Here is a 9,305-nt window from a genome sequence, read left to right as displayed (position 1 = left end):
AAATAGAGAAAGAACTAACTAAGCCATTGTTAGCAGAAAGAAGGAAATAACAGAGATCAGAGTCAATGGAACTAAGAACTGTTTTTTCAAAAAGATTTAAAAAATGGCAAAAATTGACTAAATAAGAAAAAAAGAGAAAAATAAAATCACGAATGAGAGAGTAGACATTACAACTAATATTGCAGAAATATAAAAGGATTATAAAATATTACTATGGAAAACTCTAAGCCAACAAACAGGATAACCTAGAAGAAATGGACATATTCCCAGAAACATACAACCTATAATTAATGAATTAGGAAAAATAGAAAATCTGAACAGACCAATGAAGTATAAAGAGATAGAATCAGTAATAAAAAAAACCTTCCCACACAGAAAACCCTAGGACTAGATGGCTTCACTGGCAAATTCTATCAAACATTTAAAAAAGAAATAACAGCAATCCTTCTCAAACTGTTAAAAAATTGAAGAAGAGGGAACACTTCCAAACTCATTTCATGAGGTCATCATAACCCTGTTAACAAAGCCAGAAAGGACACTACTGCAAAAAAAAACTATAGACCAATATCTCTGATGAATATAGATGCAGAAATTCATAACATAATATTAGCAAACCAAATTTAACAATACATTAAAATCATTACACTCCATGATCAAGTGTGATATACCTCTGGGATGCAAAGATGTTTCAACGTATGCAAGTGAATGAATGTGATATACCAGATAATAGAATTTCAAAAATCATGTAATTATCTCAGTAGATAAAGAAAAAGCATTTGACAAACTAAAATATCCGTTCATGATTCAAAAAAAACACCCTCAACATGTTGGGTATAGAACGAACATACCTCAACATAATAAAGTCCCTATACAACAAAACACAGCCAAAATTATTCTCGATCATGTAATGAAATACACCAAACACACCAATGGTGAATGAAAACTTTTCCTCTCAGATCAGGAACAAGACAAAAGTGTCAACTCTCAACACTCTTATTGATCATAATACTGGAAGTTCTAGCTAGAGCAGTTAGGCCAGATGAAGAAATAAATGGCATCCAAATTGAAAAGGAAAAAGTAGTATTGTCATTATTTGCAGAGGACATGATTTTATATATAGAAAATCCTATTTACTCAACCAAGACACTGTTGGAACATAGAAAATTCAGTAAAGTTACAGAATACAAAATCAACATACAGAAATCAGTGATGTTTCTATACACTAGTAATGACACAGATATAAAGAAAACCATTCCATTCACAATAGCATCAAACAAACAAACAGAAAGAAAGAAATTTAACCAAGGAAGCCAAGGAAGTGAAAAGTCTGTAGAACAAAAATTACAAGACTTTGTTGAAAGAAATCAACAAACGATTGATTGGAAACAATTGGAAAGACAATTGGAAACAGTTGGGAAGACAAACAATTGAAATGACATCCTGTATTCATTGATTGTAAAAAATAATATTGTTAAAATATCCATGCTCCCCAAAGCCATCTATAGATTCAATGCAATCCCAATAAGAATTGCAACGAAATTTTTCACAGAAATAGAAAACAGCTATCCTAAAATTTGTATGGAACCACCAAAGTCTCCAGATAGCCAAAGCAATCACTAGAACAAAGAAGAAAGCTGAAGGCATCACACTTCCTGATTTCAAACTATACTACAAAGCTATAGTAATCAAAACAGTATGGTAGTGACATAAAAATAAATACATAGATCAATGGAAAATAATACAGAACCCAGGAAAAAAAAACCACATTTATGGTCAATTAATATTTGACAAGGGATCCAAGAACACTTAATAGGGAAAGGATAGTCTCTTGAACAAATTGCTTTGGGAAAATTAGATATAATCTCATGCAGAAAATTAAAATTGGATCCCTATCTTACATTACTAACTAAAATTAACTTTAAATGGATTAAAGACTTAAACATAAGACCTGATACTGTAAAACTCCTCAAAGAAAACATACTAAAAAAGCTCCCTGAAATTAGTCTTGACAATGATTTCTCAAGATATAATACCAAAATCACAAGCAACAAAAGTAGAAATCAACAAGTGGAACTATATCAAACTAAGAAGCTTCTGCACAGCAAAAAAAAAAAAAAAAACAAGAAAGGAAAAGTGCAACATTTGAAATGGGAGAAAATATTTGCAAACCATCTATCTGATAAGGACTTAATATCCAAAATACAAGAAGAAGTTATAAAACTCAATTGCAAAAAACCAATTAGATTAAAAAATGGACAGAGGAACTGGAATAGACATTTTTCTAAAGATGATCTACACATGCCCAGCAGGTACATGAAAAGGTGCTCAACATCACTAATCATCAGTGAAATGCAAATCAAAACCACAATTTGATATCAACTCACACCTGTAAGAATGGTTTTCCTTAAGAAGACAGGAGATAACAAGCATTGGTGTGGATGTGGAGAAAAGGGAACCCTTTGGCACCACTGTGAGAATGCAGATTGGTTCAGCCACTATGGAAGACAATATAGAAGTTCCTAAAAAATTAAAAATAGAACAATGATATGATGCAGCATTTCCACTCCTGGGTATCTATTCAAAAGTATAAAAATAGGATATTGAAGAGCTATATACACTACCATATTTGTTGCAGAATTACTCACATTAGGTAAGATATTGAAACAACCTGTGTCTATCAATGGATGAATGGATAAATATGATTATGTATATATATATATGTGTGTGTGTTAGATATATATACACACACACAATGGCATGTTATTCAACAATGACAAAAAGGACATCCTGCCATTTGCTACAATATGGGTGGACCCTGTGCGTTATTATGCTAATTGAGATGTCAGACATAGAAAGCCATATACTGTATGATATCACTCATATAAGCAATCTAAAACAGCCAAACTCATAAAAATAGTAGAATGGTGGTTCCTAGGGGTTTGGAGATGGGGGAATTTGGGAGATGTTTAAGTATACAAACTTGCAACCTGTTGATAAATAAGTGCTGGAGATCTAATGCACAGCATAGTGATTACATATAGTGATATTGTATTATCAGCTTCAAAGCTGCTAGGAGATTAGATCTTAATTTTTCCCACCATGAAAAAGAAATGATTATGTGAAGTGATAGAGATATAGCTAACACTATGGTGGTAATCAAATTGCTATATATACATGTATCAAATCCATATTTTGTACACCTTAAACTAGCACAATGTTATATGTCAATTATACCTCAAAAAAAATAAACGTTAAAAAAACTCATGGAATAAAGACTGTTATGAGTTCTATGTGCATACTACTTTGAGAAGAGTGTTATTTATTTTTTTTGAGGAAGATTGTCCCTGAGCTAACATCTGCCACCAATCTTCCTCTTTTTGCTGAGGAATAGTGGTCCTGAGATAACATCTGTGCCCATTTTCCTTTATTTTTTATGTGATACACCTGCTACGACATGGCCTGATAAGCAGTGCATAGGTCTGCACCCAAGATCTTAATTGGTGAATCCCAGGCCACCAAAACAGACCACGTGAACTTAACTGCTACACCATGGAGCCAGCCCCAAGAAGAGTGTTATTTTAGGGAATAAATGTGATAGCTATTTTTCAAGAAGTGTTTAAAAACACATGAATAAAGATGGTAAAGACTGCTAAAAAAGAAGAAAAAAATGCTCCAGACACATTAAATATAACAAATGATTGCAATTAATGTTAAACTTTACCATAGAAGATTTATTTAAAATGACAGAGAATACTATGAAACATAGAGAATACTAAAGAAAACATTTCTGTAAGTTACAATTAAGTAATTTGAAATGTTAAAATATCACAATTCATGTCAACATAAAAACTAGATGTCACTCAATTTGGGATGCTATTAAAAAAAACATAGACTGAGTAGCTTAAACAAAAAATACATTTCTCAAAATTCTAGAGGCTAGGAAGCCAAGATCAAGGTGACAGCAAATTGTCTAGTGAGGTCCCACTTCCTGGTTCATAGACAGCTGTCTTCTCCCCATGTCCTCACATAGTAGAAGGATGACAGAGCTCTCTGTGGTTGCTTATATAGGTACAAATCTCATTAATGAGGGCTCCACCAAAGAATCACCTCCCAAAGGCCCCACCTCAAAATACAATCACATTAGGGATTCGGTTTCAATATACGAATTTTGGAGGAATACAAACATTCAGCCTGTAGCATGGGGGAATAGGCAAACCAAGGAAAATAGTGTGGGAGAAAATGGAATTGTATAAAAGATAATTGACTACCCTCTGAAAAGGGTGCAGAAAAATTGAACTGGGAAAAATATAGAATATATTAAAAATAAATTATTGAAAAATAAAGTTCAGAGCTTGCAGAATTTTCCAGGTCTCAACATTGATACATCTTGCTCAATGCCTTCAAGATTTAAAAGAATAAACAAAAAAACCATGATTCTCCATAGGAAGCATTACAAATTTCCCATCCACTTGGGTGGGATTAAAAGTGAGGTGTCAGGTATAGATAGAAAAAGAATGTCAAAGAAAGAAGAAATTACTTCAGAGAAGTGGGTTCACATAGTTGTGGTAGACAGAATAATGCCCCCTCCAAGATGTCCATGTCTTAATCCTCAGAATGCAAATATATTATGTTACTTGGTGTTTTAATATACTAGGGTTGCTGTAACATAATTCCACAGAGTGGGTGGATTAAATGGCAGAAATTTATTTCCTTACACTTTTGGAGGCTGGAAGTCCAATATACATGTGCTGGCAGGGTTGGTGTCTCTTGAGGCTTCTCTCCTTGGCTTGAAGACGGCCACTTTCTTGCTGTGTCCTCACATTGCCTTTTTTCTGTACATGGGCATCACTGTGTTCTTTACTCATCTTATAAGAATACTACCTGTATGGCTTCACTTAACCTTAATTGTCTCCTTAAAGGCCCTATCTCCAAATACAGTCATATTGGATATTAGGTCTTCAACATATAAATTTTGTGGGGAAACATATCAATGTATAACACAGAGCAAACTGAAATAAAGGATGCAAATGTAATTAGGGTTTCTAATAAACTGACCTTAAGACACAAAGACTACTCTGTATTATACAGGTTCACCCAATGTAATCACAAATTTACTTAAAATTGGAGAAGAAAGGCAGAAGTGGAAGAACCAGAAAGATGGTAGTATGAACATGACTTGGCTGATGTTGCTGACTTTGAAGATGGAGTCCATGATCCACAGAGTGTGGGCTGCCTCTAGAATCTGGAAAATACAAAGAAACAGATTCTCTTCTAAAGCCTCTAGAAGAAACGCCGCTCTTCCAAGCACCTTAATTTTAACCCTGTAAGATCTGTTTTTGACTTCTGACCTCCAGAACTATAAGATAATAAATTAGTGTGATTTTAACCCACAAATTTTGTGGCAATTTGTTAGAGCAGCAATAGGAAACTAATATAGGAGATATGAGAAAGACTAATCAGAAAAGGGTTCAGAGTCAAATGGCTATTGTAACCGAATCCTAAGAATTGGTAGATTTTAGATTATCAGAGGGTGAAGCCTGACAATCCAGGTAGAATATTTGTATAAGAAAAGGCTTAATGAATAACAATCATACCTCAATAAAGCAATTTAAAAAAAAGGAAAGGCTTGATGCAAAAGATCATGGTAAATGTATGGAAAATGATGAAATATGGGCTTGATAAGATCATATTAGGGCTCAACTAAAATTTACAACAGAGGTAAATTAACGCAGGGATTAATACACAGGTGATGAATATGCTCAGAAATCTACCAGGGGAGAGGTATGTAACCCATATATCAGTAACAACAGGAAATTACTTCCAACCTTCATCAGGAGAGCCAAAGGAGGAGATAACTCTTTACATAAGCCCATATTAAAATTGTTTGTTGACGGCTGGAGCTACCAAAGACACATAGCCACTACCAGAAAGTCAAACAAGGTTAGAGAAGGAGGGGTTAATCTACCCGGAATCCACATTTTCTCTCACTTTCCTATCTCCTTTTTTCTCCCATTGGTTGATCCCATTTGGAAGTAGACTGTAAGGGTCATTTGCCTGACATACAGACCAGATCAGAGGAAGGTCAGGTAATACAACTGCAAGAGAGAAAAAAAAAAAGATCAAAATATGTGAGTTCAAGGACAGTGGTTATGCAGGAAGATTTCCTACAAAAATATTATCTGTTACTCAGTGATGTCTGTGTTCTAATGTTCTCTGCAGCCCTGCGAGACCCGCCCTTCTCAGAATATGTTACTGCCTTAAACATTCAGCTTCACCAGATATTGTCTGGCATCCAGCAGTGATTATACTTTTGTGGGTATCTCTGATGTAGGTAAGTACTTTGAAACCACCCCTGCTGTATGTGTCTAAGGTTGGGGATATCAAAAAGGCACTTGTCTTGGAGTGAAAGAGATGAATCAAGGGCTAGCTAGGCCCTATGTCCTTAGAAGTTATATCTTTTAAGTCTAAATCTTGTTCACCATAGATTAAGCTCTGCCAGGATATTTTGAAAGAGAGAGGCAGTCCATGCTGCATATACATAGTGCCTATTTGGGGCACGGTTATTTGAGCTGTTGCCTTCTGTGAATGTACAAAGTGAGCTAGTAAAATTTGAGTTATTCTATTATGAGATTATTGTTATCCAGAACTTAGTGGACCTGATGAAATTGGGTTACTTTTCCTGCCACTATTTGCAAAAGTCATGGGCTTTTCTGTTCTCAGATCCATTTCCTAATTCTATTCTATTATATATCTTATAATAAGGCATTGACCAGGCTCTTTGGTAACCAATGCCAAATCTCAAAAATCCTAAATTACAAGTTGCCTATGCTCTTTTTTAATTCATTTTCTTGGTTGATTTTTGAAATTGTGTTAGAGACAAAACATGAAATCTACCTTCAACAATTTAAGTGCAGTTTAAGTACAGTAGTGTTAACAATATGCACATTGTTGCATAGCAGATCTCTAGAACTTATTCAACTTGTTTGATTGAAATATTATGCTTGATGAACAGCAAATCCCCATTTCTCTGTCTCTCCCGCTTTTGGCAACCACCATTCTACTCTCTGGTTCTGAGTTTCAATACTTTAGATATCTCATATGAGTGAAATAATGCAGTATTTGTCCTTCCATGACTGGCTTATTTCACTAAGGATAATGTCCTCAAGTTTCATTATATTGAAGAATATGACAGAATTTCTTTTTTTTTTTAAACTGAATACAGATTTCTGGGAAGATTGTGGCATAAGAGGACTCTGAACCCACCTCCTCCCATGGACGCAACAAATTTACAACTGCCTGTGGAACAATTACCTGAGAGAGAATTGGAAACTGGATGAAAAGAACCACTAGAACAAGATACAACACTGACAGAGATAGAAGAGGCAGAAATACCTCTCTGCTAAGGAAAAAATCATATTAAAGCCATGGTGCTTCACAGCCAGAAGCAATCTTAAGGTATGAAGATTTTCCTAGAGGAGAGGGGGATCTGAGCAGGAGAACTATGCCACAAGAAGCATCCCTTGAGTTCAGAACAACTGAGATGAGTGTCATAATACATGGACTTGCTGGCTATTAAAATCTATTGGGAATACCCCAGGAAAAGCTATCCAGCATAAGAGAGAGAAAATCCTGCTCTTTTGTTCTTGTTGTTCACTCAGGTTTTATTTGGTGCCTACTATGCACACATTCGGTTTCTTCTTGCCTCCATGCTTTTACACATGCTGGTCATTTTCTAGGTAATGTCCTTCACCCTTTTTGGAATATGGTGGATTCTTTCTCATCTTTGTCATGCAGATTATATGCCACCTCCTTAGCAAAGCCTCCCCCAATAACCTAGCATTTTCCCCCTTTCTTTTATTTTTTATTTTTAATATTTTTTAATTGAGATTCATAATAGTTTACATAATTGTGACATTTCAGTTGTACATTATTTCTTGTCTGTCACTACATAAGTGCTTTCCTTCACCCCTTGTGCCCACCCTCCACCCTGCTTCCCCTGGTAACTACTGGACTATTTTCTTTGTCCACGTGTGTTTTTATATTCTGCACATAAGTGAAATCATACCGTGTTTGTCTTTCTCAATCTGGCTTATTTTGCTTAGCATAATACCCTCCAGGTCCATACATGTTGCAAATGGGATGATTTTGTCTTTTTTATGGCTGAGTGGTATTCCATTGTACATATATACCACATCATCTTTATCCAATCATCAGTCCATGGGCACTTGGATTGTTTCCATGTCTTAGCTATTGTGAATAGTGCTGCAATGAACATAGGGTACATATATTACTTTGTATTGTTGGTTTCAAGTTGTCTGGGTAGATATCCAGTAGTCAGATAGCTGGGTCATATGGTATTTCTATTTTTAGTTTTTTGAGGAATCTCCATACTGTTTCCCATAGTGGCTGCACCAGTTTGCATTCCCACCAGCAGTGTATGAGTGTTCCCTTTTCTCCACATCCTCTCCAACATTTGTTGTTTTTGGTCTTTGTAATTACAGCCATTCTGACTGGTGTAAGGTGATATCTCATTGTAGTTTTGATTTGCATTTCCCTAATTATTAGTGATGTTGAGTATCTTTTCAGGTCCCTGTTGACCATCTGTATATCTTCCCTTAAAAAATGTCCGTTCATATCTGCTGCCAAGTTTTCGATTGGGTTGTTTGGGTTTTTTTGTGGAGTTGTGTGAGTTCTTTATATACTTTGGATATCAATGTCTTTTCTGATAAATGATTTGCAAATATTTTCTCCCAGTTGGTGGATTGTCTTTCCATTTTGTTGATGGTTTCCTTTGCTTTGGACTGAGACATGGGCACCAGCAATTACTGTGACCTAGTACAAGAGTGCTGGCACAGACACTGGCAGAAGCCATTTGATTTATTCCTCTGGCCTGTTACCACAGGAGTTTTTCCTGCCCAGTAGAACACCTATTTAATCCAGCTTAGCCAGGGAAGGCAGCCCACCCTAGAAATTGGCCCCATGCACCAGCAAGCCCACAGAGAACTTGTGGGCCCACATAGGCAAGGTATGTGAGACCTGTAAAGTGGGGCGAGAGGGCCCACTTTAGTAGGGCAAGACATGCATGTGAGGCAGGACTGCATCAGCAGGGTGTGTGGGTCCAGGGGTGGTGTGGCTTGTCAGCTGCAGCAGACTTATGCTATTGGCCTTCTCAAGAAAACCATGTAATGTATCTGCCACACCTTTTAACACGCAAAATGATTGTGTGCTTCCAGGCCGGGGGTCAGCCACACCCAGCTGCACTCCCTAGAAAGCTGAAAACAGCCTTGCAGTCCAGAGGTCTACAG

The sequence above is a fragment of the Equus asinus genome, chromosome X (assembly GCF_041296235.1).
Source record: "Equus asinus isolate D_3611 breed Donkey chromosome X, EquAss-T2T_v2, whole genome shotgun sequence".
In the NCBI taxonomy this organism is placed as follows: Eukaryota; Metazoa; Chordata; class Mammalia; order Perissodactyla; family Equidae; genus Equus; species Equus asinus.
Note: the sequence above shows the minus strand (reverse complement) of the source record.